This window comes from Scyliorhinus torazame, chromosome 7, assembly GCF_047496885.1.
Source record: "Scyliorhinus torazame isolate Kashiwa2021f chromosome 7, sScyTor2.1, whole genome shotgun sequence".
Taxonomy (NCBI): Eukaryota; Metazoa; Chordata; class Chondrichthyes; order Carcharhiniformes; family Scyliorhinidae; genus Scyliorhinus; species Scyliorhinus torazame.
The window spans coordinates 180,930,768-180,943,476 of NC_092713.1; the positions used below are offsets into that span (position 1 = coordinate 180,930,768).

Genomic DNA, 12,709 nt, shown 5'->3' on the forward strand with positions numbered 1-12,709 from the left:
GCACCCAAGGTCAACACCTCCACCCTATCCCCATAACCCAGTAACCCCACCCAACCCTAAGGGCAATTTTGGACACTAAGGGCAATTTCTAATGGCCAATCCACCTAACCTGCACATCTTTGGACTGTGGGAGGAAACCGGAGCACCCGGGGGAAACCCATGCACACACGGGGAGGATGTGCAGACTCCGCACAGACAGTGACCCAAGCCGGAATCGAACCTGGGACCCTGGAGCTGTGAAGCAATTGTGCCATCCACAATGCTACCATGCTGCCCTCAATGTAGATAACTCATCATGGCACTTTCCAGTCCTCCATGTCCTGCACTCTTATTCCAGCCTCAGCAGCATTTTTTCCCACTCCAGCCTCAGCAGCGTTTTTGCCCTCCTGGTCTGTGTATTAACATCAGTCAACCTTCGGCTGCCTCCATTAATCCCTTACAGTCTTGTTTTTATTTTTAAGTTATGAAATTTACGTGATTGTGGGCAACATTTTAGTTCAACAGAAATTTATGGAGGGTGAGAGAAAGATGCATACAAAATGATCAGGGGGTTGGATAGGGTGGACAGTGAGAGCCTTCTCCCGCGGATGGATATGGCTGGCACGAGGGGACATAACTTTAAACTGAGGGGTAATAGATATAGGACAGAGGTCAGAGGTAGGTTCTTTACGCAAAGAGTAGTGAGGCCGTGGAATGCCCTACCTGCTACAGTAGTGAACTCGCCAACATTGAGGGCATTTAAAAGTTTATTGGATCAACATATGGATGATAATGGCATAGTGTAGGTTAGATGGCTTTTGTTTCGGTGCAACATCGTGGGCCGAAGGGCCTGTACTGCGCTGTATTGTTCTATGTTCTATGTTCTATACAACAAAGAAAAGTCACCTGAGGAAGGAGCAGTGCTCCAAAAGCTAGTGATTCAAAACAAACCGGTTGGACTTTAACCTGGTGTTGTAAGACCAGCCCAGCAACAGGCCCTTCGACCCTCCAAGCCTGAGCCGATCATGATGCCCTAACTAAAAAAAAACCTTCTGCCCTTACTCGGTCTGTATCCCTCTATTTCCTCCCTCTTCATATATGCCACTTAAATGTTGCTAATGTGCCTGCTTCCACCACATCCTCTGGCAGCGCGTTCCAGGCAGCCATCACTTTCTGCGTGAAAAACGTACCCCTTGCATCTCCCTTAAACGTTCCTCCTCTCACCTTAAACCTGTGCCCCCTTGTAATTGACACTTTCACCCTTGGAAAAAGCCTCTGACTGTCCACCCTGTCTATGTCTCATAATTTTGTAGACGTCTATCAGGTCTCCCTTCAGCCTCCGTCTTTCCAGTGAAAACAATCCTAGTTTATTCAACCTCTCCTCATAGCCAACACTCTCAAGACCAGGCAATGTCCTGGTGAACATTCTTTGCACTGTCTCCAAAGGTTCCATATCCTTCTGATAATGTGGTGACCAGAACTGCACGCAATACCAAAATGCGGCCTAACCAAGGTTTTATATAGCTACAACATGATTTCCCATCTGTTGTACTCAATGCCCCAGCTGATGAATGCAAGCATGCCATATGCCATCTTAATCACCTTGGCCACCTGTGTTGCCACTTTTAGGAAATTGTGGACCTGCACGCCCAGATCCCTCTGTATGTTAGTGTTCTTAAGGGTTAAACAACAAAGAACAATACAGCACAGGAACAGGACCTTCGGCCCTCCAAGCCTGCCCCAATCACGTGTCCTATCTAGATCTGTAGATCTGAAGCCTGTATCCTTCTATACCCCGTCTGTTCATAAATAAGTCTTAAAGGTCGCTAACGTATCTGCCTCAGCCACCTCACTTGGCAGTTCATTCCAGGCCACCACCACCCTCTGTGTAAAAAAAATTCCCCCTCACATCCCCTCCACTGAACCTTTCCCCCCCTCACCTTGAACCTGTGCCCCCTTGTAATTGTCATTTCCACCCTGGGAAAAAGCCTCCAACTGTTCACCCTATCTATACCCCTAATAATTTTACAAACTTTTACCAGGTCGCCCCTCAGTCTCCATCTCTCTAGGGAGAACAATCCCAGTTCATTCAATCTCTCCACATAGTTCATACCCCCCATACCAGGCACATCCTGATAAACGTTTTCTGTACTCTCTCCAAAGCCTCCATGTCCTTCTGGTAGTGTGATGACCAGAATTAGACGTAGTATTCCAAATGTGGCCAAACCAAAATTCTATAAAATTGTAACATAATTTTTGAGCTTTTATACTCAATATCCCGTCCTATGAAGGCAAGCATGCCATATGTTTTCTTTACCACCATTTCCACCTGTGATACCACTTTTAAGGATCTGTGGACCTGCACACCCAGATCTCTCTGTGTTTCTATGCTCCTGATGGTTCTGCCATTTATAGTATAATTCATACCTAGATTTGATCCTCCAAAATGCATCACCTTGCATTTGTCCGGATTAAACTTCATCTGCCATTTCTGTGCCCAAGTCTCCAATCTATCTATATCCTGTTGTATCCTCTGACAATCCGAGGCACTATCCTAGGCACCAATCTTTGTGAAAGGTAGAGACAGCAAATATTCACACAATTAAAGAAAAATCTGATTTACAAAAAGAACTGGAGGAAAGGAAAATATAACAGAAATATAGGCGATAAATGTTGTGGTGAGTACATACTTCACTATTATTTTATGATCATTTAATGTGTTGCAATAAAACCCTCTTTTTTTTTAGTTGCAGCACTCACCTAAACTATTTATTTTAATTTGATCATATTAAGCCGTCATATAACATCATGTAATGCATCTTTATAGAACATATCAAAGAGTAGTTAAGTACCAACATAAAGATTTGTGTTACCCTCTTGACTGCTCATGTTTGTTAAGCATTCATTGGACCCAGTTCAGACTACTAATTAACAAGCACCGTTATGCTATTAAAAGCAGATGTGGACAAATATGAATCCCATTCGATTGAAGTTTAGGGCTCTACTGTTTGACAAGGGGACTTTTAATTGTGGAGATCTAAAATTAAAACAGGATTCTAAAATAAAAAAGATGGATCAGCTGTTGAAAGAAAAATCCAAGTAACATTGTTTTGACAGTAATCCTTCAACAGAACTTTAAACCTTTTCCCATACAGTTGTTGGTTGAACCTGTTTACAGCCTGCTTTTTCTGTGAGCTTTATCAAATTAATTTAATAAATTTACATTCTCGTGAAGTATTTAGACTTACACAAAAGCAGATGTAATGACACAATTTACATCATAATTTAAACCTCTTTATCATTTTTATTCTGATGCAAGCATCAAATAGGTGATGAAGCCCTTTGGCAAGTGCAGCAGTTAATTGTAAAATATTTTTAAAGTGACCTATTAATGCTCACCTCTTTAAATATAAGAAAGAGAAACACTGGTGAAGCCATTCCCTCTCAAATCTCGATTCGGATCCAGAACAAAATCAGTCTGTCCCATTAGAGAAGTGTTTTTCAAACGTTTTTCTGGTGACCAATTTTTACAGAATGGTCGCCTCTTGTGACCCACATCAGATTCGCAATAGATTCTCCATAGTTACTTTTAAAATTGTCACACATTGTTGGGACTTCTGTATTATTAAATGTAAAAGTTGTAATTTGCGCTGCTCTTTCACCTTAAAGGACAGCTCTACCCTGACACCTTGCTACAGGGTGTAACTCAGGATTATTTTATATCTTCACACCCATTGTTAGCATTTGCATAAGTGCGTGCAAGCCCTGGAAAGATTAACAGGCTCAATATTACAGTTTTAACAATGTCATGTTCACTCGTTCAAAACCTGACATTACCTCGGATAGGAAGTTAAACTTAAAACTTTCACTTCAGAAAAAAGAGCCCTAACGGCTGAACTAAAAACACAATCAGACAGAATGTCACTGGGTGTCTGTCAGTACCGTTTCCCAGGTAACAGACAGAAAACATGCTTAAAAAAACATGCTGGGCACAGCTCAGCTGACCAATATGCAAAATGTGCAAAGAGGTTCCATTCCATACACTTGCAACATTTTACTGGCTCCTGTACACATGAGTGTAGTTAAGTTGCCAGCTATTGCCATTCTTGGTGGACAATTGAAGTCCTGATAAAGGTTGATGCAAATATCCTTGCAGTACAGGAACCAATTCAGCTGATGGAGTCCATTTTTTAAATTAGTGGTTTAGGCGGGAACAGGAAGTCGACCTGCGGACGTCTGGTAAGACCCTCACCAATAAATTCTGGTGGAGAGGAAACCCGAGACACTACACGTGTAGTGTCTCCCACCCGCCCTACTCCTCTAACCTAATAATAAAACCCATTGGTCTGAGGTAAGTACCATATTTTATTATATTATTATTATTTTTTATTAAAAAATTTAATTTAGTTGTTAGCCAGATCTTGGTAGAAAGTTAGAGTAATGGCAGGGAAGGGAGTGCAATGTTCCTCCTGCAGGATGTTTGAGGTGAGGGATGCAGTTAGTGTCCCTGATGATTTTACCTGCAGGAAGTGCTGCCATCTCCAGCTCCTCCAAGACCGAGTTAGGGAACTGGAGCTGGAGTTGGAAGAACTTCGGATCATTCGGGAGGCAGAAGGGGTCATAGCTAGCAGCTTCAGGGAATTAGTTACACCAAAGATTGGAGATAGGTGGGTAACTGTAAGAGGGACTGGGAAAAAGCAATCAGTGCAGGGATCCCCTGCGGTCGTTCCCCTGAGAAACAAGTATACCGCTTTGGATACTTGTGGGGGGGACGACTTACCAGGGGTAAGCCATGGGGTACGGGCCTCTGGCACGGAGTCTGTCCCTGTTGCTCAGAAGGGAAGGGGGAAGAGGAGCAGAGCATTAGTAATTGGGGACTCTATAGTCAGGGGCACAGATAGGAGATTTTGTGGGAGCGTGAGAGACTCACGTTTGGTATGTTGCCTCCCAGGTGCAAGGGTACGTGATGTCTCAGATCGTGTTTTCCGGGTCCTTAGGGGGGAGGGGGAGCAGCCCCAAGTCGTGGTCCACATTGGCACCAACGACATAGGTAGGAAAGGGGACAAGGATGTCAGGCAGGCTTTCAGGGAGCTAGGATGGAAGCTCAGAACTAGAACAAACAGAGTTGTTATCTCTGGGTTGTTGCCCGTGCCACGTGATAGTGAGATGAGGAATAAGGAGAGAGAGCATTTAAACACGTGGCTACAGGGATGGTGCAGGCGGGAGGGATTCAGATTTTTGGATAACTGGGGCTCTTTCTGGGGAAGGTGGCACCTCTACAGACAGGATGGTCTACATCTGAACCTGAGGGGCACAAATATCCTGGGGGGGAGATTTGTTAGTGCTCTTTGGGGGGGTTTAAACTAATGCAGCAGGGGCATGGGAACCTGGATTGTAGTTTTAGGGTAAGGGAGAATGAGAGTATAGAGGTCAGGAGCACAGATTTGACGTCGCAGGAGGGGGCCAGTGTTCAGGTAGGTGGTTTGAAGTGTGTCTACTTCAATGCCAGGAGTATACGAAACAAGGTAGGGGAACTGGCAGCGTGGGTTGGTACCTGGGACTTCGATGTTGTGGCCATTTCGGAGACATGGATAGAGCAGGGACAGGAATGGATGTTGCAGGTTCCGGGGTTTAGGTGTTTTAGTAAGCTCAGAGAAGGAGGCAAAAGAGGGGGAGGTGTGGCGCTGCTAGTCAAGAGCAGTATTACGGTGGCGGAGAGGATGCTAGATGGGGACTCTTCTTCCGAGGTAGTATGGGCTGAAGTTAGAAACAGGAAAGGAGAGGTCACCCTGTTGGGAGTTTTTTATAGGCCTCCTAATAGTTCTAGGGATGTAGAGGAAAGGATGGCGAAGATGATTCTGGATATGAGCGAAAGTAACAGGGTAGTTATTATGGGAGACTTTAACTTTCCAAATATTGACTGGAAAAGATATAGTTCGAGTACAATAGATGGGTCGTTTTTTGTACAGTGTGTGCAGGAGGGTTTCCTGAAACAATATGTTGACAGGCCAACAAGAGGCGAGGCCACGTTGGATTTGGTTTTGGGTAATGAACCAGGCCAGGTGTTGGATTTGGAGGTAGGAGAGCACTTTGGGGACAGTGACCACAATTCGGTGACGTTTACGTTAATGATGGAAAGGGATAAGTATACACCGCAGGGCAAGAGTTATAGCTGGGGGAAGGGCAATTATGATGCCATTAGACGTGACTTGGGGGGGATAAGGTGGAGAAGTAGGCTGCAAGTGTTGGGCACACTGGATAAGTGGGGCTTGTTCAAGGATCAGCTACTGCGTGTTCTTGATAAGTATGTACCGGTCAGACAGGGAGGAAGGCGTCGAGCGAGGGAACCGTGGTTTACCAAGGAAGTGGAATCTCTTGTTAAGAGGAAGAAGAAGGCCTATGTGAAGATGAAGTGTGAAGTTTCGGTTGGGGCGATGGATAGTTACAAGGTAGCGAGGAAGGATCTAAAGAGAGAGCTAAGACGAGCAAGGAGGGGACATGAGAAGTATTTGGCAGGAAGGATCAAGGAAAACCCAAAAGCTTTCTATAGGTATGTCAGGAATAAGCAAATGACTAGGGAAAGAGTAGGACCAGTCAAGGACAGGGATGGGAAATTGTGTGTGGAGTCTGAAGAGATAGGCGAGATACTAAATGAATATTTTTCGTCAGGATTCACTCAGGAAAAAGAGAATGTTGTGGAAGAGAATGCTGAGCCCCAGGCTAATAGAATAGATGGCATTGAGGTACGTAGGGAAGAGGTGTTGGCAATTCTGGACAGGCTGAAAATAGATAAGTCCCCGGAACCTGATGGGATTTATCCTAGGATTCTCTGGGAGGCCAGGGAAGAGATTGCTGGACCTTTGGCTTTGATTTTTATGTCATCATTGGCTACAGGAATAGTGCCAGAGGACAGCAAATGTGGTCCTTTGTTCAAAAAGGGGAGCAGAGACAACCCCGGCAACTATAGACCGGTGAGCCTCACGTCTGTAGTGGGTAAAGTCTTGGAGGGGATTATAAGAGACAAGATTTATAATCATCTAGATAGGAATAATATGATCAGGGATAGTCAGCATGGCTTTGTGAAGGGTAGGTCATGCCTCACAAACCTTATTGAGTTCTTTGAGAAGGTGACTGAACAGGTAGACGAGGGTAGAGCAGTTGATGTGGTGTATATGGATTTCAGCAAAGCGTTTGATAAGGTTCCCCACGGTCGGCTATTGCAGAAAATACGGAGGCTGGGGATTGAGGGTGATTTAGAGATGTGGATCGGAAATTGGCTAGCTGAAAGAAGACAGAGGGTGGTGGTTGATGGGAAATGTTCAGAATGGAGTACAGTCACAAGTGGAGTACCACAAGGATCTGTTCTGGGGCCGTTGCTGTTTGTCATTTTTATCAATGACCTAGAGGAAGAAGCAGAAGGGTGGGTGAGTAAATTTGCAGACGATACTAAAGTCGGTGGTGTTGTCGATAGTGTGGAAGCATGTAGCAGGTTACAGAGGGATATAGATAAGCTGCAGAGCTGGGCTGAGAGGTGGCAAATGGAGTTTAATGTAGAGAAGTGTGAGGTGATTCACTTTGGAAGGAATAACAGGAATGCGGAATATTTGGCTAATGGTAAAGTTCTTGAAAGTGTGGATGAGCAGAGGGATCTAGGTGTCCATGTACATAGATCCCTGAAAGTTGCCACCCAGGTTGATAGGGTTGTGAAGAAGACCTATAGAGTGTTGGCCTTTATTGGTAGAGGGATTGAGTTCCGGAGTCGGGAGGTCATGTTGCAGCTGTACAGAACTCTGGTACGGCCGCATTTGGAGTATTGCGTACAGTTCTGGTCACCGCATTATAGGAAGGACGTGGAGGCTTTGGAGAGGGTGCAGAGGAGATTTACCAGGATGTTGCCTGGTATGGAGGGAAAATCTTATGAGGAAAGGCTGATGGACTTGAGGTTGTTTTCGTTGGAGAGAAGAAGGTTAAGAGGAGACTTAATAGAGGCATACAAAATGATCAGGGGGTTGGATAGGGTGGACAGTGAGAGCCTTCTCCCGCGGATGGATATGGCTGACACGAGGGGACATAACTTTAAACTGAGGGGTAATAGATATAGGACAGAGGTCAGAGGTAGGTTCTTTACGCAAAGAGTAGTGAGGCCGTGGAATGCCCTACCTGCTACAGTAGTGAACTCGCCAACATTGAGGGCATTTAGAAGTTTATTGGATAAACATATGGATGATAATGGCATAGTGTAGGTTAGATGGCTTTTGTTTCGGTGCAACATCGTGGGCCGAAAGGCCTGTACTGCGCTGTATTGTTCTATGTTCTATGTTCTATGTAGCCACATGGCAGAGACAGATACTTGGGAATAAGTACCTGGTAAGAGGGGGTGGATAGCAGCAGGGAGTTGATGAAAAAAAGAACCATTCTTGAAAGACAAGAGCCCTGTGTGGAGAGACAATAATTCGGAAGTGGATCTAGAGGCTTGTAGCAGTGGAGGAAGTTGTACGCCTGGGTTAACTGAGAGAATGATAAAGTGCATACATGGTTTGTTCGTGACACACTGAACTCAAGAAATGATACAGATCCCGACACTTACAGTAGCAGGATATGCCACACAAGAAGTATTTTACAGATCACTGGCTGCAAACTGCCCCAATTACATTGTGTTCCAGAAAGGCAAGGAAGTCCAAGGCCCTGCTTCTACATCAGCCTCATGTGGTCATACACAGTACTGCAGTAAGAATTTGCCCAGAGAAAAAGCGGAAAAAATGGCCAGGCGATCTTTGGTGACCTTTTTTGGCCATCAAAAATGATCATTTCTGGTGACCTTTTGGGAACCCATTCTACATTGTAGCCATCTAAGATGGCCACCTGCAAAGGACCATGGAAATTATGGCCAACCCAGGACTCAGACAGATACACAGCCTACGTGTATCTAAAACACAGGTAACCAGACCTGACCGAAACCCCCACTCGTTTACATTTTAATGGCTCATTTTCCCAGGACAATAGAACTCCAATGAAGCAACCGGTACAGCCACAGACTGATCGGCGCCACTCCCCTTGCTCAGAAAGCACAACTGCCAAGGTCAATGACTGCTAAGGACCCACCCAGTTACCAAGGCACCCCGCCGATTTATTGGCCAAAATCGAAGAGAGTGATCAGAGCCCTGTCGAACTATTGGGTCCACGGTTAAGGATCGCCCCCAAAGAGCGCAAAATCCCAGGGGGATAAAAGAGAGCGCAGCCATGTGTTCTGTCTCTCTTGGATCCGGCCTCTGCCTAATTCAATTGCAGCAGGAACAGTCAGCTAAGTTCAAGACCAACGATCGCTACCTGACGGATGAGCCCAGCAGAGACAGAGCCACTTTCTTCGAACCACCAAGTGAAATCCAGATAAAGACCTTTATCCATTTGCACAGTGCCGTTCTCCCTGAAGTTAAGTATAGGTTATTGTAGCTGATTGGTGTAGTTTAACTCATAGTAGATATTGTGTTTGCATGTTGAGATAACTCTTGTGTATGCAAATAAACCATCTTTTGAACTAACTAACTGGTTGTGTGGTCATTTGATCGATATAAGGGAAAGGCTCGTGGTTCACCGAGATAAATAAATAGAGCAACAACACCATTCCGCAACCCCCACTTTGAAAATCACTGCATTAGAGATTATCAAATTCCAGACCAGCACCTTTGTCCAAATTTCATGATGGCCAGCTTCCCCCATGTATCTCAAGTTGAGATCTCTGCTGAGTTTTTCAGGCCTCTCTTCTGGGGTGCACAGTGGTTAGCGCAGCTGCCTCATAGCGCCAGGGACTTGGATTCGATTCTTGGGTGACTGTGGAGTTTGCACATTCTCCCTGTGTCTGCATGAGTTTTCTACAGGTGCTCTGGTTTCCCCCCACAGTCCAAAGATGTGCAGGTTAGGTGGATTGGCCATGCTAAATTACACCATAGTGTCCAAAGATGTTTGGGTGAGGTTAAGCGGTTATTGGGATAGGGCAAGAGAATGAACATGGCTCTTTCAAAGGGTTGACTTCAAAGGCAAAATCGATGGGCTGAATCACCTCCTTCTGCACAGTAGGGATTCTGTGATTCTATTCTAAGGTATGTGATGTGTGTGAAGTCCGGAGCAAGAATTGCAAAACCTATTTTGGAGATTTTAAACATTGAATTTCTAATAATCCAGGGGACATGAAGAAGACTGCTGAACAGGTTTATTTTAACATTAAAGGATAAAGCCACTGCTGCGGTACACAACATAAATATCCTAGCCCGGGACCATCTGAACTCCCGGCTGGATGGGCCTCCACCCACTACCACGGGAACTTGTACTCTACGATTCTCACAGGGAGATCGAATAGTGATCCCACGTGGTCCTTGAGAGTTCATAGAATCTACAGTGTAGAAGGAGGCCAATCGGCTCATCGAGTCTGCAACGGCCATTGGAAAGAGCACCCTACTTAAGCCCACACCTCCACCCCATCCCCGTAATCCAATAACCCCACCCAACTTTTTTGGACTCTGAGGGCAATTTAGCATGGCCAATCCACCTAACCTGCACATCTTTGGGCTGTGGGAGGAAACCTGAGCACCCGGAGAAAACCCACACAGACAAGGGGAGAACGTTCAGACTCCACAAAGACAGTGACCCAAGCTGGGAATCAAACCCAGGTCCCTCGCTCTGTGAAGCAACAGTGCTAACTACTGTGCTACCGTTCCTCCCAGAATTAAAACATTTATTAGCAAAGAGAAAACTTAAACACACAAGATTGCTTCAGCAGCTTGAGGAAGCCAGCGGTAGTGGAACAAGGATTTATTGAACCATGTACAATACTCTGCCACGGCAGTAACTCTCCCAATCCAGACCTTGTCGGGACAACCAACAACTGTGGGCCCTACTTGAGCCAGCTTTTATGTGCAGTCTTTAAAAAGCTCCAGCTGGGTGCCCGCTGCCCCCTAACCGAGAAGCTCGTACTCCACGGGTCCCATGGGGAAATCAACAGTGGATTCTCCGTGGTCCTTGAGGAGGTTATGGTAATCCCCCCCAGTCCGATTTCCCTTCAGCCACCAAGGGTGGGGACTTCTGCACCGCTCTGCCCAACTCTGTGCTTCAGCTTGTGGCAGCTCTGGGTCGGGTGGTGTACATCAGTTCATTGACCGCCTCTTTCTGGCCGACCTCCGAAGTCTTATCGTTGGGAGCTCAGACACAATGTCATCTGTCTGCACAGGCACCTCTGAGCAGGGAGTCATCTTCCTCCAATTGAGACAGGCACTTGGATATAGATCTCAAAGAGAAAATGCTGGAAAATCTCAGCAGGTCTGGCAGCATCTGTAGGGAGAGAAAGGAGCTAACGTTTCGAGTCCAGGTGACCCTTTGTCACAGCAGAAACCTTTGTCAAAGCAGAAAACTTTGTCAAGGAGGTAACCGGAGCACACGGAGGAAACCCACGCAGACACGGGGAGAACGTGCAGACTCTGCACAGACAGTGACCCAAGCCAGGAATCGAACCTCGGACCATGGACCTGTGAAGCAATAGTGCTAACCATTGTGTTACTGTGCCGCCCGCTTTGTCCTATTTTGAATCTTAGGAATAGAGTAAACCTTCATCACTTACTAGACATTCACTAAATATCTAACTTCTGTAGCAGAATAAGACCATTTCCTGAAATGAGAAAGTTAGAAAGCAGAAAGCAAAACTGCATCTCTTTCCTTTCCTTCTCTAATTCCCTTGATTACCCAACTCCCAGCTCTCTATTCTAAACTGCCCTCTAATTACCTGACTCTTCGCTCTGTTCCGTTTTGTAAACGTGGCAAACTCCTCAATCGTGAAGGGCATATGATTGACCGCAGGGATGCCATGGATGCTGAAGGAGCACCGGAGTTTTTCTACCGTGGCCTTGGACTTTGTCAAGGCCATCCTGTACACGCCAAGCCACTTCGAGTGGGCATCTACGATGCTGAGTTACATGGATCCCATGAAAGGCCCCGCGAAGTCTGCGTGCACTCATGCGAGTCCCGGCTATTCCCATGGATGAAGGGAGGTTGCCAGCTGGAGCTTCTGATTCTCTTGGTACACCAGGCAGCTGCAGACAACCTTCTCAATGTCCCCATCGATACCGGGCCACCAGACATAACTACAGGCCAACATCGTCATTCCAGAGGAGCCTGGGTGCCCACTGGGTAGGTCCATCAGCAGGGACTCCTGACTCTGCGCAGGGATTATTATGCGAGCTCCTGACAATATGACACCATCCTCCACGCAGTGATTTTCAAACATTTTTCCAGCGGCCCACATTTACAGATTGTCCAACTATTGTGACCCACGCCACATTTACAAAAGATTCTCCATAATTACTTTTAAAAACGTCTCACTCATTGTTGGCACTTCTGTATTATTGAATGCAAAAATTGTAAATTGAGCTGCTGTTTCACCTTGCACAAGAGCTCCACCCTGACAGTTGGCTAAAGGATGTAACTCAGGATTATTTGATTATTTTATTTTTTCACAACCATTGTTAGCATTTGGAAAATTGTCTGCAAGCGCTGGAAGGAGTAACATGTTCAAAATTGCAGTTTTAACAACGTCATGTTCACGCGTTCAAAACCTAACACGACCTTGGGTAAACTCAAAACCTCAACTTCAGAAACAGGAGCCCTAACTGTTGAACTAAGAATACGGTCAGACAGAATGTCACCAGACGCCTATCAGTGCCGTTTCCAGGTAATTATGTAACAG

At 45.7% G+C, this 12,709-nt stretch overlaps 1 long non-coding RNA gene across 1 annotated transcript in view; it reads left to right on the forward strand.

Moving 5' to 3' along the window:
• The window catches only part of LOC140426732 (uncharacterized), a 93,965-nt gene extending 84,447 nt beyond the window's left edge, over window positions 1–9,518 (forward strand). Inside the window, exon 3 of the long non-coding RNA XR_011948287.1 lies at window positions 8,975–9,518. This is a non-coding gene — a long non-coding RNA (uncharacterized lncRNA). The remainder of the gene's footprint in view (window positions 1–8,974) is intronic.
• Window positions 9,519–12,709: the final 3,191 nt, after the last annotated feature.